This window comes from Engystomops pustulosus, chromosome 9 (assembly GCF_040894005.1).
Source record: "Engystomops pustulosus chromosome 9, aEngPut4.maternal, whole genome shotgun sequence".
NCBI classification, from domain to species: domain Eukaryota; kingdom Metazoa; phylum Chordata; class Amphibia; order Anura; family Leptodactylidae; genus Engystomops; species Engystomops pustulosus.
The window spans coordinates 42,304,867-42,323,049 of NC_092419.1; positions in this window are offsets into that span (position 1 = coordinate 42,304,867).

Here is an 18,183-nt window from a genome sequence, read left to right on the forward strand (position 1 = left end):
TTTAACCCTGACCAAAAACAAAAAAGACAATGACTTACAGGTGGGGGGGAGGCTTTCTTATTTTGTAACAAAATGGGAGGAAATTTCTCCGAGTCCTTGGATTCGGCAGATTATAAAATCAGGTTACAGGATAGAATTTCTCCATTCCCCCCCTCAAAACTTCCAGATTTCTCCCAAATTTACCAAGACTCAAAATCTTCAGTTATGGGCCAACATTCAGCAGCTGTGTCACATGAATGTGATTGTCCCAGTACAGAAGTCAGAAGAAGGGAAAGGATTCTACTCCCCTCTATTTTTAGTAAAAAAACCGAACGGCACGTACCGTTTAATTATAAATCTAAAAAAATTGAACAAATTTATAGTAACCAAACATTTCAAGATGGAGTCAATAAGATCTACAGTACCTCTCATAGGTCAAAATTATTTTCTATGTACAGTGGATCTCAAAGACGCGTACTATCACGTCCCAATTTTCCAAAACCATCAGAAATATCTGAGGTTTGCGGTTCAATCCCCTCAGGGGAAAATCCTTCATTTCCAGTTCAGGGCACTACCGTTTGGAATTTCATCAGCTCCATGCATATTCACCAAGATAATGGTAGAAGTGGTAGCCTACCTGAGAAGGAAAAATATTGTAATAGTACCCTACTTAGACGACCTGCTCTTAGTGGCCAGAACAGAAGTAGAATTAAAAAGTCACCTACAGACATCTCTACTTCTCCTTCAGGATTTAGGCTGGGTAATAAACCAGGAGAAATCCAATTTCTCTCCAGAAAAAACAAAGATATTTCTAGGGGTAGTACTGGACTCAATGAAACAGAGTTCCTTCTTGCCACAAGAGAAGTGCAAAAAATTAAAACAATCTGTAAGTCTCTTTCAGGAGAAAATCTTTTGCAGCATCCGAGCAGCTCTAAGTCTACTGGGACTCCTGACCTCCTGTATCCAGTGCGTGGCCTGGGCACAAAGTCATACGAGAATCATGCAGGCCTGGACGATCCGGATCTGGGACAAAAATCCACTACATCTAGATCACAAGGTAAAAATCCCTTATCTAGTAAAACACTCGTTAAATTGGTGGAAAAATCCCCAAAATTTAAGAAAGGGGGTCTGGTGGAATCCCTCCCCGGTTCTCACAATACAGACAGACGCAAGCCTGCAAGGTGGGGGGGCAGTTCTCCCAGACCTACATCTTCAAGGACAGTGGGACAATCAATCCCGATCCATGTCCTCAAACTTCAGAGAGCTGAAAGCGGTCTTAGAAACGCTAAAAGCTGCACACAAATCTATAGAAGGTCAACATATCAAAATCTTCTCCGACAATACGACTACGGTCGCTTACCTACGCAGACAAGGGGGAACGAAATCAAAGAGCCTGACGAATCTATGTTGCCAAATTTTCAAATGGGCAGAATCTCACCTCCTCTCCCTCTCAGCAATCCACTTAAAAGGGATAGAGAATACAGAAGCAGATTTTTTGAGCAGAGTCACACTGGACTCAAACGAATGGTCTCTACATCCAGAAACCTTTTTGGAGATTTGCCACCTGTGGGGAACTCCAACTCTGGATCTGTTTGCCACCTTCCAAAACAAAAAGACGACCCTATTTTTCTCTCTGGATCCCAGGGGCTCTCCATCAGGCCTAGATGCTCTCAGCCAGTCATGGGGAACAGGTCTAGTCTATGCCTTTCCCCCTATATCTTTGATTCCAAAAGTGCTGCAGAAACTGAGATCCGAAAAGATTTTTCTAATACTCATTGCTCCATTTTGGCCGAAAAGAAGCTGGTTCCCGGCTGTTCAAAGACTGTCAATAGACAATCCATATCATCTTCCCTACCGTCAGGACCTTCTCACACAGGGGCCATTATATCATCAAAACCTAAAACAATTAAATCTGACAGCCTGGATCCTGAGAGGTCGCTCTTAACAGCCAGAGGACTCTCTAGTGAAGTTATCAGCACCATAAAAGCAAGCAGGAAACCAGTAACAAATGCCATCTATCAAAAGATCTGGAAGAAATTCTGCTCCTGGTGCGGAGACCGTCCTCCCTCTCTGGGAACCCCAAACCTAGCTCAAGTGTTAGACTTCCTACAGTCAGGACTTTCCTTGGGTCTTAGGCCAAGCACACTTAAGGTCCAGATTTCTGCACTTAGTGTTTTTCTTGATTTTTCCCTGGCCAACCATCAGTGGGTCAAAAGATTTATCAAGGGGTGTTCCCGTATTAGACCTTACATTAAAAACCAAACTCCCCCTTGGGATCTTTCCTTGGTGTTAGACCATCTTACAGGGCCTTCCTTTGAACCTCTAGAGGCAAAAAACATAAAAAGCCTTACACTAAAAACAGCCTTTCTTATAGCCAACACTACAGCTCGTAGATTAGGAGAAATTCAGGCCCTTTCATGTAAAGATCCCTTCTTAAGAGTCCTAGAGGATAGAATAGTCCTTAAACTAGATCCCTTATTTCTCCCAAAAGTGGTATCTAACTTCCATCGCAAACAAGAAATTATTCTTCCCTCTTTCTATCCTAACCCTAAAACAGACGGTGAAAAGAAATGGCAGACCTTAGATGTTAGGAGGACTGTGCTTCTGTATCTAGAAGCTACACAAAGTTGGAGGAAAGATTCTAACCTATTAATAAATTTTGGGGGTAAAAACAAAGGCTGTAAAGCCTCTAAAGCAACACTAGCCAGGTGGATTAAATCTACCATCATACTTTGTTATAAATCAGCCAACACTTCCCTACCAGAATGTATTAAAGCTCATTCTACTAGAGCCATAGCAACTTCATGGGCAGAAAAAAGAGGCGCATCCTTAGACCAGATCTGCCGCGCAGCCACGTGGTCAAGCTCCTCTACATTCGCAAAGCACTACCGCCTGGACATTGCCTCTCAGAGCGATCTGTTGTTTGGCAGAAAGATTCTCCAGGCAGTGGTCCCTCCCAAATAATGGGTAATCTGGTAAGTCTCCAGGTGGGGGCCGTCATGGGAACGTGGTGGAAAAGTCTTACCGGTAATTCGGTTTCCACTAGTGACCATGACGGCCCCCCATTATTTCCCTCCCTTCCTTCCTTCTTGGTAACGGGTCCAAAGGTGTATGCACTTACATCCTTCCAGGTGGTACTTTGGTAGACACTGGTGTGGGGTGCTAGGGAGGAGCCTTTTAAACTTTTGTGACTTCCTGTCCCTACAGGATATAAGGAGCAACCTCCAGGTGGGGGCCGTCATGGTCACTAGTGGAAACCGAATTACCGGTAAGACTAATTCCATCTTTTCTAAACTAAACTTTAGCAACAACGCAAAAACACACAAAATTATGACCCACATATTATAAAAAGGTCATGAAAAAAAAAGAGTTTACAGGAGTTGTACAATCTGAGCCAGATGGAATATAGTCCTATATCTATAGTATATCCTACAGATAATACCAAATAATACCAGTTATAACATACTTGAAAGAGTAACCAATATATCAGGATCTCTACCCACAATCAGTGGTATGAAGAGATCTATTTATAATGTATATTATTAACACCCAAGCCACATATATACTAAGGAGCAAGGTCAATAGTTATCTTTATATACAATATAACATATATACAATGCCAGATAAAAGATGATATAATTCAATGACTGTTTTGTCCAATTATAGACCCAATGTATAGCCCCCTATTTGTCTAACAAAACAACAAGGCCATGGGAAATACAAAAAGGAAAATACCATGACAAAGAAGGATAGTGTACAATATCCAAAACATTATATACATTGTGGCATGGTAAGGCAGTAAGTAGTCACCCATCAAACTAACACAACCCTCGATGTGTGTTTCACCTCTATCGGCTTTGTCAGGAAAAATTTTGTCTGGAGTTATAATTATAAAATACCGTATATACTCGTGTATTAGCAGAGTTTCTCAGCACAAAAAAATGTACTGAAAAACGTCTCCTCGGCTTATACACGAGTCAATACACAAATGTCAGTGCACTTAAAAAATAATAAACTTATATACTCACCCTCCGGCGGCCCTGATGCGCAGCGCGGCTTCATGCAGGGCGCCGTCATGGTTTTCTCCCGTGCGGCGCATAGTATGACATCAGCAGCGGTGCATCATACTATGCATCTGCCGGCTGGGAGAGGACAATGGCAGCGCCCAGCACGATGTTACAGAAGAAAGAAGATAGGCGCGGAAGCCAAAAGACGAGCCGCACTGGGGGCAGGCTGAGCTGGTTGTATACTACTGGGGGCCGGCTGGGGTGGCTGTATACTACTGGGGGCAGGCTGGGGTGGCTGTATACTACTTGGGGCAGGCTGGGCTGGCTGTATACTACTGTGGGCAGCCTGGGATGGCTGTATACTACTGTGGGCAGCCTGGGATGGCTGTATACTACTGGGGGCAGGCAGGACTGGCTGTATACTACTGGGGGCAGGCTGGGGTGGCTGTATACTACTGGGGGCAGGCTGGGCTGGCTGTATACTACTGGGGGCAGGCTGGGCTGGCTGTATACTACTGGGGGCAGGCTGGGATGGCTGTATACTTCTGGGGGCAGTGCTGTATACTTCTGGGGGCAGTGCTGTATACTACTGGGGGCAGTTCTGTATACTTCTGGGGGCAGTGCTGTATATTATAGGGGGCTGGCTGGCTATATACTGGGGGGGTCTGTGACCAATGCATTTCTCACCCTCGGCTTATACTCGAGTCAATAGGTTTTCCCAGTTTTTGGTGATAAAATTAGGGGTCTCGGCTTATACTCGGGTCGGCTTATACTCGAGTATATGCGGTATAATAGCGACATTAGGCGAAGAGGATCGAATGTTCATTGTATCAGTCAAAAAAAAATCATGAAATAAAAGGCAATAAGAGAGAAAGTGTGTTCTTAGATAGTTCTGGATGGGAGAGGGTTAAAAACATTAATATTAGTTGATATTATCCCTTCTCAAACTGTGAGGTGCAGTGGCTCCTGTGTGCAGAAAATTCTCTCTGTAGACTGATGGCTAAGAATCTGGAGGGGGAGCGTATACAGCACTGCCCCCAGAAGTATACAGCACTGCCCCCAGTAGTATACAGCACTGCCCCCAGTAGTATACAGCCTGTCCCAGCCTGCCCCCAGTAGTATACAGCCTGCCCCCAGTAGTATACAGCCGTGCCCCCAGTAGTATACAGCCGTGCCCCCATTAGTATACAGCACAGCCCAGAATAAAAAAAATAAACTTATATACTCACCCTCCGGTGGCCCCATGCGCAGCGCTGCTCCCCCGATGTCATTGCGGCTCCTCTTCTGGCTTCCCGGCTCCTCTTCTGGCTTCCTGGCTCCTCTTCTGGCTTCAGCGTGCAAGCGTATTTTGGTGAATATATTGCTGTGGGGTCTGTATGATCACCAAAAACTGGGAAAACCTATTGACTCGAGTATAAGCCGAGGGTGGGAAATGCATTGGTCACAGACCCCCCCCAGTATATAGCCAGCCAGCCCCCTATAATATACAGCATTGCCCCCAGTAGTATACAGCACTGCCCCCAGAAGTATACAGCACTGCCCCCAGTAGTATACAGCACTGCCCCCAGAAGTATACAGCACTGCCCCCAGAAGTATACAGCACTGCCCCCAGTAGTATACAGCACTGCCCCCAGTAGTATACAGCACTGCCCCCAGAAGTATACAGCACTGTCCCCAGAAGTATGCAGCACTGCCCCCAGAAGTATACAGCACTGCCCCCTGTAGTATATAGCACTGCCCCCAGAAGTATACAGCACTGCCCCCAGTAGTATACAGCACTGCCCCCAGTAGTATACAGCCTGTCCCAGCCTTCCCCCAGTAGTATACAGCCTTCCCCTTAGTAGTATACAGCCGTGCCCCCAGTAGTATACAGCCGTGCCCCCAGTAGTATACAGCCGTGCCCCCATTAGTATACAGCACAGCCCAGAATAAAAAAAATAAACTTATATACTCACCCTCCGGTGGCCCCGATGCGCAGCGCTGCTCCCCCGATGTCATTGCGGCTCCTCTTCTGGCTTCCCGGCTCCTCTTCTGGCTTCAGCGTGCAAGCGTATTTTGGTGAATATATTGCTGTGGGGTCTGTATGATCTCCTCACATCTTAGTGTTTTAGGAAAGTATGTTTTCTTTATATAAGTATCTGGATTTATACATATTTTAGAGGAAATTTTGAATGTTAATTGCCAAATCCATTGTCTGGTTGGTTCAAAATTATATATGTTTTTTGGCGCCGTTACTTTTTATTCTGTTTTATTGATACATTTTGCAGGTTGTGACTGTCTTACAGTTTCTAGCTGAAAGCAGATATTTAGTTATTTCAGTTTTACTGATATTAGGTTGATTTATTTATCACATTTTTTTGCCATCAAAGTCAAATTTTAAGTATTTTCTATAGAATGTTTCAGATTGAATCAAAATTGCATGAAGGCGCCTATGTCTATAAACTCTATAATACAATTTTGAAAATGGGACAAGTGTTTGCTTTTTAGAAAATATGTGGTTTGCTGGGGTTTACTTTAATTCTTTTTGCTGTAATTTTGATTTTATTTGTAAACGTTAAAATTCAAAAAATTGCTGTAGTCAATCAGGCGACAAAATATCCAGAACTGTCTGGCAGTGAAAGGGTTAATACCCATTGGTTGAATTCCCGGGTGAAGATGCGTATCATCTATCTCCTGTCTATATATCTATCTGTCTAGTTATCCATCTTATATAATCAGACCATTTATATATCTTACTTTTTCTCAATCCATTTTTCAATCTTCTATTTCTCTTCTACTGTATTTATCTCTCATATCTATCTACTGTATATATCATCTACTTTATAGTTCTGCATCAACAAATCTCTATCATATTTCATATTTATCTTCTATCATAATAATTATAATTAATAATTCTTTATTTATATAGCGCACACAGATTACGCAGCACTGCACAGAGCTGTCACATCAGTCCCTGTCCCCATGGGGCTCACAATCCAGTAATTTTTTGGAGTGTGGGAGGAAACAGGGGGACCTGGAGGAAACCCATGCAAACACAAAGAGAACACACAAACCTTTTGCAGATGTTGATCAGCGATGCAAGGTTGTAGTGCTAATCACTGAGCCACCATTCTGCCCATCAATCTCCCTAACATCTATCTCCAATAAAATTCTCCCGCATTACAGTTTGTTTTACCATACTAAGGGGGGGGCTCTTGTTGTCTGTGACTGGTCATAAAAAAGTTTTATTTTGGGGCCCCACTTTTAGTTTTGCCCAGGGCCCCACTTTGTCTAGAACCGGCCCTGTGGAGGACTAAGGAGTAGGGGGGAGTGAGGGAAGGAAAGGTGGGGGAGTGGAGGAGGAATGTGTGGTCTAACATTGGGACCACCCTGTCCGACCACTTGCACTTATTTATTAGCATTAAGGTAAGCAGAAGTTTGTTCTAAGGGAATCAGACAACGACATCTATTACCCTTCACTTATAAACTAAACTGAACAATCGATTACAATTATAAATACAATTACAATACCAGTAACATTTTTTAAGCACTCCGGTGCTCTCCTGGTCTCCTCCTAGTCCTCCTATGATAATTAGCTTAATGCTCCACAACCTTAGTTCTGTTATATATCCCTTTATCGTTTACACCAATTTAACATTGACTTCGGAAGCTTCAAAAAAACCATTACCTTTCCTATACATGTTACAAGTTCATAAATTTATCGTGTATTCTATTTTCCCAACTACACAGCTCTTCTAGTCTGTATATTTCCTCCACTTTATTTATGCTTTCGTTGATAGTGGGTGCTTCTTTTTGCCGCCAGTGTAAGGGAATGAGCAATTTAGCTGCTTCTACCAAGTGTGTGGTTAAAATTCGCTTAGAGGAATGCCAGGATTTATTTGGAAGCCACAGTAGAACCAACTCTAGAGTGAGGTTGAGCTTCCTTTTAGTGAAGCAATTAATGTGTTTTTATATTTCTGACCAATATTTTTGGATTTATGAGCAGGACCAATATATATGCCCTAGTGTTTCCACAGGGCTTTTACAATGCCAGCAATCATCAGGCCTCTCCATTTCAGTTTATGTTCATATCTAGAGATGAGCGAGCACTAAAATGTTCGGGTACTCGTTATTCGAGACGAACTTTTCCCGATGCTCGAGTGCTCGTCTCGAATAACGAGCCCCATTGAAGTCAATGGGAGACTCGAGCATTTTTCAAGGGGACCAAGGATCTGCACAGGGAAGCTTGGCCAAGCACCTGGGAACCTCAGAAAAGGATGGAAACACCACGGAAATGGACAGGAAACAGCAGGGGCAGCATGCATGGATGCCTCTGAGGCTGCTTAATCGCACCATTATGCCAAAAGTATGGGCAACAGCATGGCAATGACAGAGTGACCGAATGAGGCTAGATAGAATCTAAAACATCCAATAATTGACCCTGACACTATAGGGGACGGCATGCAGAGGCAGCGGCAGCAGCGGCAGGCTAGAGAGTGGCATGGCGACATACCCCAAATGGACTCAGGCTTAAAACCAATGGGTGGCAGAGAGGAACCAAAGGAGGTGAGCAAGAAGCGCTCAAATAATATCGGTACATGATAAAAGTTTGCCAGTATATTTTGGGTATTACACAGCAGGGTGGCGACAAAGTTAACAAGTTTGATGAGGAAGCCATGAAAACAACCCAAAATTCTGTCTGACACAGTTCGTTTGATAAGGGGACCATGTATGGAGGCAGTGAACTAGTAGTAGATTAAAGGTGCTGCAGTTAAAACTATGTTAGTTGGATCTTGGGATGGAGCTGGCGCTCCGCTGCCAGGCCAGCTTTCGCCAATCCAAGCCCCTGTCTCTAGGCTACTCCCCAAACAGCACTTCTAAGAACCTTTTGTATAAGATCAAGTGTAGTAGCGTTCTTATACGTTTGGGTTCTGGCGGGTGAGGGGAATGTAAACAGATGCGCACAAAGCGCTGAAATAATATTGGTAAATGATAAAAGTTTGCCAGTATATTTTGTGGATTACACAGCAGGGTGGCGACAAAGTTAACATGGAAGCCATGAAAACAATCCAAAATTCTGCCTGACACAGCTCGTTTGATAAGGGGACCATGTATAGAGACTATATGGACTACTTTTGGAGGCAGCTATGGCGATGACGTGTGGAGGTAGCAATGGAGACAACGTGTGAAGGCAGCTAAAAAGACGACGTGTGGAGGCTGCTATGGAGACAATTTAATTTGGATAGTGCCTGTATGTGGCAGTCCAAAAAAGTTTTCAAACCAGAGGAGCAGGTAGCTGGTCCTCCAAAAAGATTAAATAAATTGAGTGCCTGTATGTGGCAGTCCAAAAAAGTTTTCAAACCAGAGGAGCAGGTAGCTGGTCCTCCAGAAAAATTACATAGATTGAGTGCCTGTATGTGGCACTCCCAAAAATTGTTTAAAACAGAGGACAGGGTAGTTGGCCCTCCAGAAAAATTAAATACATAGAGTACTATAGCCAGAGCCAGTTGGCCCTGGCAAAAAAATAGCCAGTTTCCTCTGCTTTAGTGTACAAAGAGGAGGAGAAGGAGGACAATGAGGAGGAGGAGTGCATACATTATTCAGGTTCAGCTTCTTTCACCTGGTGGAGAATGGAAATGCGGAGAAATCCAGGCTTTATTCATCTTGATAAGCGTCAGCCTGTCAGTGCTGTCAGTCGACAGGCGTGTACGCTTATCGGTGATGATGCCACCAGCTGCACTGAAAACCCGCTCGGACAACACGCTAGCGGCAGGGCAGGCAAGAACCTCCAAGGCGTACAGCGCCAGTTCGTGCCACATGTCCAGCTTTGAAACCCAGTAGTTGTAGGGAGCTGTGTGATCATTTAGGACGATGGTATGGTCAGCTACGTACTCCCTCACCATCTTTCTGTAAAGATCAGCCCTACTCTGCCGAGACTGGGGACAGGTGACAGTGTCTTGCTGGGGTGACATAAAACTGGCAAAGGCCTTGTAAAGCGTACCCCTGCCAGTGCTGGACAAGCTGCCTGGTCGCCTACTCTCCCTCGCTACTTGTCCCGCAGAAGTACGCCCTCTGCCGCTAGCGCTGTCAGAAGGGAAATACTGTTTCAGCTTCTGCACCAGGGCCTGCTGGTATTCATGCATTCTCACACTCCTTTCCTCTCCAGGGATGAGAGTGGAAAGATTTTGCTTGTACCGTGGGTCCAGGAGAGTGAATACCCAGTAATTGGTGCTGGAATAAATTCTTTGAACGTGAGGGTCACGGGATAGGCAGCTTAGCATGAAATCTGCCATATGCGCCAGAGTCCCAACGCGCAAGAATTCACTCCCCTCACTGGCCTGACTGTCCATTTCCTCCTCCTCCAACTCCTCCAACTCCTCTTCTTCTGCCCATACACGCTGAACAGTGAAGGACTGAACAATGGTCCCCTCTTCTGTCTCGCCAACATTCTCCTCCTCTTCCTCCTCATCCTCCTCCACCTCCTCCGATATGAGCTGAGAAACAGACCTAAGGGTGCTTTGGCTATCAACAAGGGAATCTTCTTCCCCCGTCTCTTGTGACGAGCGCAAAGCTTCCGACTTAATGCTGACCAGAGAGTTTTTCAACAGGCCAAGCAGCGGGATGGTGAGGCTGATGATGGCGGCATCACCACTGACCATCTGTGTTGACTCCTCAAAGTTACTCAGCACCTGACAGATATCAGACATCCACGTCCACTCCTCATTGTAGACTTGAGGAAGCTGACTGACCTGACTACCAGTTCTGGTGGAAGTTGACATCTGGCAGTCTACAATCGCTCTGCGCTGCTGGTAAACTCTGGATAACATGGTTAGTGTTGAATTCCACCTCGTGGGCACGTCGCACAACAGTCAGTGAGCGGGCAGTTGGAGGCGGCGCTGCGCTGCCCTGAGAGTGGCAGCATCTGTGCTGGACTTCCTGAAATGCGCACAGATGCGGCGCACCTTCGTGAGCAAATCAGACAGATTGGGGTATGTCTTGAGGAAACGCTGAACTATGAGATTTAACACATGGGCCAGGCATGGCACATGTGTCAGTCTGCCGAGTTGCAGAGCTGCCACCAGGTTACGGCCGTTGTCACACACAACCATGCCTGGCTTCAGGTTCAGCGGTGCCAGCCACAGATCAGTCTGCGCCGTGATGCCCTGTAATAACTCTTGGGCGGTGTGCCTTTTATCGCCTAGGCTCAGCAGTTTGAGCACCGCCTGCTGTCGCTTAGCGATGGCACTGCTGCTGTGCCTAGAGCTACCGACTGATGGCGCCATGCCCACGGATGGTAATTCAGAGGAGGAGGTGGAGGAGGGGTGGGAGGAGGAGGAGGCATAGTAGGCCTTTGAGACCTGGACCGAGGTAGGCCCCGCAATCCTCGGCGTCGGCAGTATATGACCAGCCCCAGGTTCAGACTCGGTCCCAGCCTCCACCAAGTTAACCCAATGTGCCGTCAGCGATATATATAGTGGCCCTGCCCGGCAGCACTCGTCCACGTGTCCGTGGTCAGGTGGACCTTGTCAGAAACGGCGTTGGTCAGGGCACAGAGGATGTTCTCTGACACGTGCTTGTGCAGGGCTGGGACGGCACATTGGGAAAAGTAGTGGCTGCTGGGGACCGAATACCGAGGGGCGGCCGCCGCCATGAGGTTTTGAAAGGCCTCGGTCTCTACCAGCCTATAGGGCAGCATCTCCAGGCTAAGCAACTTGGAGATGTGGACGTTGAGGGCTTGGGCTTGCGCTATACCTCCTTTTGCACTCCAGCGTCTGGGGTATGGAGAGCTGAACGCTGGTGGATGCTGTGGAGGATCGTGGAGGCGAAGATAGGGTTTTCGCACGGGAGGTGTTTGGGCCGGGGTCCTGGGCAGGGGGCTGACTAGCAGATGACACAGGGGAAGGAGCAGTGGTGTGCCCGGCCGGAGGTGAACGGGCTTGGTGCCATTGAGTGGGGTGTTTAGCATTCATATGCCTGTGCATACTGGTGGTAGTTAAGCTAGTAGTGGTGGAACCCCTGCTGATCCTGGTTTGGCAAAGGTTGCACCGGTCATCCGGTGTTTCTTTAAAGAACCTCCAGACTTCTGAAAATCTAGCCCTCGCCACGGGAGCTTGACTACGGGCAACATTTGGCGCTGATGCACCAGCTCTGGCCCTGCCTCTCCGTCTGGCCCCACCACTGCCTTTTCCAACCTGTTCTGCTATAGGACTCGCCTCCGTCTCAGAAGCACTGTGTTCACCCGGCCTATCAACCCAGCTTGGGTCTGTCACCTCATCATCCTCCGATCCCTCAGTCTGCTCCCCCCTCGGACTTCCTGCCCTGACAACAACTTCACCACTGTCTGACAACCGTGTCTCCTCATCGTCGGACACCTCTTTACACATTTCTTCCACTACGTGAATAATGTCTTCATCACCCACAGACGACTGCGACTGGTGGAAAACCTGGGCATCGGAAAATAGCTCAGCAGCAGCAGGACAAGTGGTTTGTGACTGTGGGAAGGGTCCAGAAAACAGTTCCTCAGAGTATGCCGGTTTAAATGCCAAATTTTGGTGGGAGGGGGCAGACTGGGGGGAAGGAGGCTGAGGTGGAGGAGCTGGAGGAGTGCCGATTTCGGTGACATGGGTGGACTGCGTGGAAGACTGACTGGTGGACAAATGGCTAGAAGCATTGTCCGCAATCCACGACATCACCTCTTCGCACTGTTCTGGCCTCAACAGTGCTCTACCACGAGTCCCAGTAACTTGAGACATGATGAACCTAGGGAGTGTAGCTCTGCGGCGTTCCCCTGCTCCCCCATCAGCAGGTGGTGTCTCACCCCGCCCAGGACCAGGGCCTCTGACCCCTGCAGTAGTTGGACGCCCACGTCCACGCTCTCGTCCTCTACCCCTAGCCCTCGGGTTAAACATTTTCCAAATTAAAGTGTAAACTTGAAAAAAAAAAAAATTTGTGTTTATTTTTTTTTAGTTTTTTATTTTTTTTAACAAAACGATGCTATCCTATTGCTATGGCTAGTTTCTAACCTACACTGACAGCACACAACTGGAATTTGTGCTTTGCAAGATTGAGTTTGAGCTATAAAATGAAATAAAGGTAAAAAAAAAAAAAAATTCAGCAGACTCTGCCTAATTCTACTCAAACCCCTAATAAATTGTCCCACTTCGGTGTTTGAGGTGGATATGCGTGTCACTAAGAGCTAAACACAACGGTCACAGGTCTCCCAGCAAATTCCTCACAGTATGGTACTAGCTGCACTACTAGCGCCAGCAAGCCCAGCCACAAGCAAACAAAAAAAAGGAAAATATAACGCTATTGTAGGCCTAAGTAAGCCGTTGGGGTTCTCCTATGGCTATTTTGTAGCCTACAATGAGAGCACACTGCTTTGCAAGATGAGTTTGAGCTATAAAATGAAATACAGCTAAAAAAAAAAAAAAATCAGCAGACTCTGCCTAATTCTACTCAAACCCCTAATAAATTGTCCCACTTCGGTGTCTGAGGTGGATATGCGTGTCACTAAGAGCTAAACACAACGGACGCAGGTCTCCCAGCAAATTCCTCACAGTATGGTACTAGCTGCACTACTAGTGCCAGCAAGCCCAGCCACAAGCAAACAAAAAAAAGGAAAATATAACGCTATTGTAGGCCTAAGTAAGCCGTTGGGGTTCTCCTATGGCTATTTTGTAGCCTACAATGAGAGCACACTGCTTTGCAAGATGAGTTTGAGCTATAAAATGAAATACAGCTAAAAAAAAAATAAATCAGCAGACTCTGCCTAATTCTACTCAAACCCCTAATAAATTGTCCCACTTCGGTGTTTGAGGTGGATATGTGTGTCACTAAGAGCTAAACACAACGGTAGCAAGTCCCCCTGCAAATTCCTCACAATATGGTACTAGCTGCACTACTAGTGCCAGCAAGCCCAGCCACAAGCAAATAAAAAAAATTAAAATAAAACGTTATTGTAGCCCTAAGAAGGGCTGTTGGGTTCTTGTAGAATCACTCCTGCCTAACAGTAAGCTAATAGAACACCCTAACGCTTTCCCTGACCAGCAGCAGCTCTCTCCCTAGCGGCATCCAGACAGAGAATGATCCGAGCAGCGCGGGCAGGGGCTAGTCTATTCCAGGGTCACCTGATCTGGCCAGCCAACCACTGCTATCGACGTGTAAGGGTACCACGTCATGCTGGGTGGAGTGCAGAGTCTCTTGGCTTGTGATTGGCTCTGTTTCTGGCCGCCAAAAAGCAAAACGGCGGGAGATGCCATTTTCTCGAGCGGGCGAAGTATTCGTCCGAGCAACAAGCAGTTTCGAGTACGCTAATGCTCGAACGAGCATCAAGCTCGGACGAGTATGTTCGCTCATCTCTATTCATATCGCCTTCCCATGCTTTAAGATAATGGGGCGCCTCCCTATTCTCTTTTCTGAGGAGGAAATCATACAATACTGAAAAAGCCTTTGCAGGCATGTCCTTATTGATCATCCATTTTTCCAACCGTGAGGGATCCGTAATCAAGGGGTACATCTTACGGAATGCCGTGTGTGTGATGTGAATCTCCTCTGCAGATAAGAAATTGGAATGTTGCATTGAAAGCCCCAATTTGTTTTTTAATTCTAGCATATCTTTTTTGTGGAATTCTTTAACAGGGGTAGTGTACCACAGTTGCCAGTAGTCTATATTAAACTTTTGTTGGGGTCATAGTAGGAGAGGTATATAAGTTGCAGGCATGCTATTCACAGGTGTGTTTACCCTTCCCCCTCTGGTATTCTAGTAATGATCTTATGGTCTGGATAGTGCGCTTTGTGCATGGGTTTCCCCCCACCCCTGGAAGGTCTTTCAGCCAAAGTTTGGCTTTAGTAATTGCGTCCAGAGAAGCCAATTCTAGTTGTGTTCCTGGATGTCCTAAGGAAGAGTTATTCAGCGAGATCCAACTCTTTAGGTGAACGGCTTTGTAATAAGTTTGTGCATGCGGCCTTCCTCCTTTTTCTTAATTAAATGGCTATACACTAACCGGGCGCTCTTACCCTTACATAGGAAAGTTATAAATAATGACTTAATTGTGTTGAAGAAGCTGACATGGACTAGAATTGGCACCATCTGTAGCACATAAAGCAACTTGGGCATTATAAAAGTTTTTAAGAAATTATTCCTGCCTACCCACGAGACGTGCTAGTGAGTTTAATTTATCCTTAATGTCCTTTAGTACTCTCAGGTGGTTATTCTTGAATAGGTTAGAGGGATCCCTAGTGATTTGTATACCCAAGTAAGTTAGAGATTCATCCCTCCATTTAAAAGGGGCCATTCTTTTAATTGTCTCTATTATATTATATTGATTGGTGTAGATATATTTAGGGCTTCTGATTTTTCATAGTTAATCTTGAAATTTGATAACCTCCCAAAGGTATCAAACAGTGCAATTAGGTGTGTAAACGACTTTCTGGGTATAGATAGCAGTAGTAGAAGGTAGTCTGCGAACGGCGCACAGGTGTGAGTGGATCCCGTTGCCTCTAACCCCGATATATGGAGGTACCGTCTGATTGCCTGTAATAGAGTTTCCATAATTAATATGAACAGGGTGGGTGAAAGTGGGCATCCTTGTCTGGTCCCATTTTTAATATCAAATGTGTGGGAGAGACATCCATTTACCCTGACATTAGCACTGGGGGAACTGTATAATGTCATCACTGCATTTATGAATTGTATTGGTACTCCGAATTTCCGAAGGGTTCCGAAGGGCTGTTGAAAGCCTTCTCGGCATCTGTGCCGAGAAGTACTAGTGGGGTATTTTTTTCCCTGGCTATGTGTATGGCCTGAATGACCCTCGATTAATTATTACTTCCCTCCCTCCCTGGAACAACACCAGCTTGGTCTGAGTTAATTAGACTGGATAGGTGGTGTCTTAGCCTCAGCGCTAACATTTTTTCCCACAATTTTATGTCGGTGTTTAATACCGATATTGGTCTGTAACTTCCACACAGATACATGTCTTTCCCCGGCTTGGGCAGAATAGTTATGGTCGCCTCTAATGCCTGTTGGGGGGGCATTCCTGCTAAGAGAGCATTACACCAATTGGTCATATGCGCTACCAGTATATCTGAAAATTTCTTATAGTAACTTGCAGGTAGCCTGTTTGGTCCCAGGCTCTTCCCCAGTGGCAGAGACTTAACTAACTCTTTCACTTCATTTGGAGAAACTGGTTTAAGTAAATTCCACCTAGATAATTTTTTTATATTGGGAAGATCTAGGTTTGATGGAAAATCATTGATATGTCTATCTAAATTTGATCCCTCTATAGGAGGGGGGGTTTGTATAAGTTGTATGGTACAATTTTCTGACTTCTTCCGCAATGTCCATGGTTTTATTTACCGAGACCCCAGATGCATTTTTATAAAGGGTATACATTTGGCCAACCTGTCTCCTTTTATTAAGTGTAACATAATTTTATTTCCCTTATTACCATGGACATAAAATGAATATCTGCAATACTGGTCAATTTTAGCTTGTTTTATGTTGAGTATGTCAAGTAATTGTTTCCTAAGTAATGTAAGTTCCTCCTGTTTTTGCAGAGCTTTTTTGTGTTTCTTAATCCTCTCCAGAGTGGAAATTTTACTAAGCAGGTTATCAATTTCCCTTGTTCTACATTTATTAATTAAGAGCAATCAGCTCTCCCCCTTATAGCTATGCGGTGCGTTATTATTATTCAATTTTTTCTGTTACCCAATTTACATCTTTACGGTCATCTAAAAGAGTTTCATTTAAACGCCATGCCCATGTTTTTTCCGGTAGGTCTGTGAAGTAAAAAGACACTGATACAGGTGCGTGATCAGAAAAGACCATCAGCCCAATATGTGCTTTTTTGATCATGTCTATATGAGTGGCAGAGCAAATATGTAATCAATTCTTTGCTCTGTTCCATGAACTGCTGAGTGAAACGTGTTATCTTTAGTAGTAGGATGGGCCGTTCTCCAAGAATCTAGTAACCCACTTGTCTGCAAGGCTTTTCGTACTGATCCTAGAGTCTTACCAGATCTAGCGAATGAACAATTTAGTGTGGGGTTTAGTGGTAAATTTAAAACTCCCCCTACAATCCTAATACCTTCTGCCAAGGTGTTGATTTTTTGTAAAGCTTCCTTCACCCACATCGTCTGCCTGGTATTGGGTGCATATAGTGACACCAATGTTATTGGAATACGAAGTTCCCAGCGTTCTTAGCAGGAATCTCCCTTCCTGGTCGGACCAAGTCAGTTCTTGGGTGAATGGTACTGCGGCGGATATTAATATACTTGACCCCCTCGCATCTTTAACATACGAGCTATGATAGCACATGCTATACTTTTTCTTAGGGAATTTGGGTAGTTTATGTTTAAAATGAGTTTCCTGGAGGAAACACTGTGATATATTTCATTTCAATTGGAACTTAGCTTTTTGAAGTGCTAAACCAATTTCTGATCTGTATTACACTTCTATCAAATAAATATGTCATGACCTGCTGAATTTCACCCTGTATCTGTAGCCCAAAAGGATTGTTGTAATTTTATGTTGTTATACTGCATTATTAATTCCCTTGTTTACTCCTCTAATTAAAACCCAATTTAAAAAAAATAATGAAACACAAAAAGCTGCTGCTTGGCATAACAGTCCTTGTATTTGATGCTTACATTTTTCTAAATATTTAAAGAGAATGGGGCACATTTACTAAGGACCACATGCTGCGTCCGACTGTGCAAGTTCTTAATGGCTAAAACAGCTTGCACAGGTATTTAAGAAGTGTCGGCGTAGCTGCACTGGCTTCCATGCGACACATGGCTTGTTCAAGCTATTCTTCACCTTACACAGTGTAATACAGATGTATTACAGTGTGTTACAGCCGGGTCCTGCCAGAAGGCAGGGACCCGGCACACAGAAGAGGATCGCGCAGCCCCGGCACTGGCAGTCCCGGGGCTGCCATCGGAGCAGCGGACCCCCCCGGTAAGCACCGCGGGGGGGTCCGATACACTTTAAATGCCCCTAACATGCCACAGTCAAGTGGTTAAAGGTTCACCACAAAACAGATGGGGAACTCCGTTGGGTCAGTCAGTGCAGGGAAGCGACAGATTTATGATTTCTGGCGCATGATCTTAGTGAAATGAAACACCCAGCTTTATACACGGAAAATAACGCTTAGTGCAGTTTCCAACTTTCTAAGTAAATGTGCCCCAATGTGTCTCTTTTTTTTTTTAAATG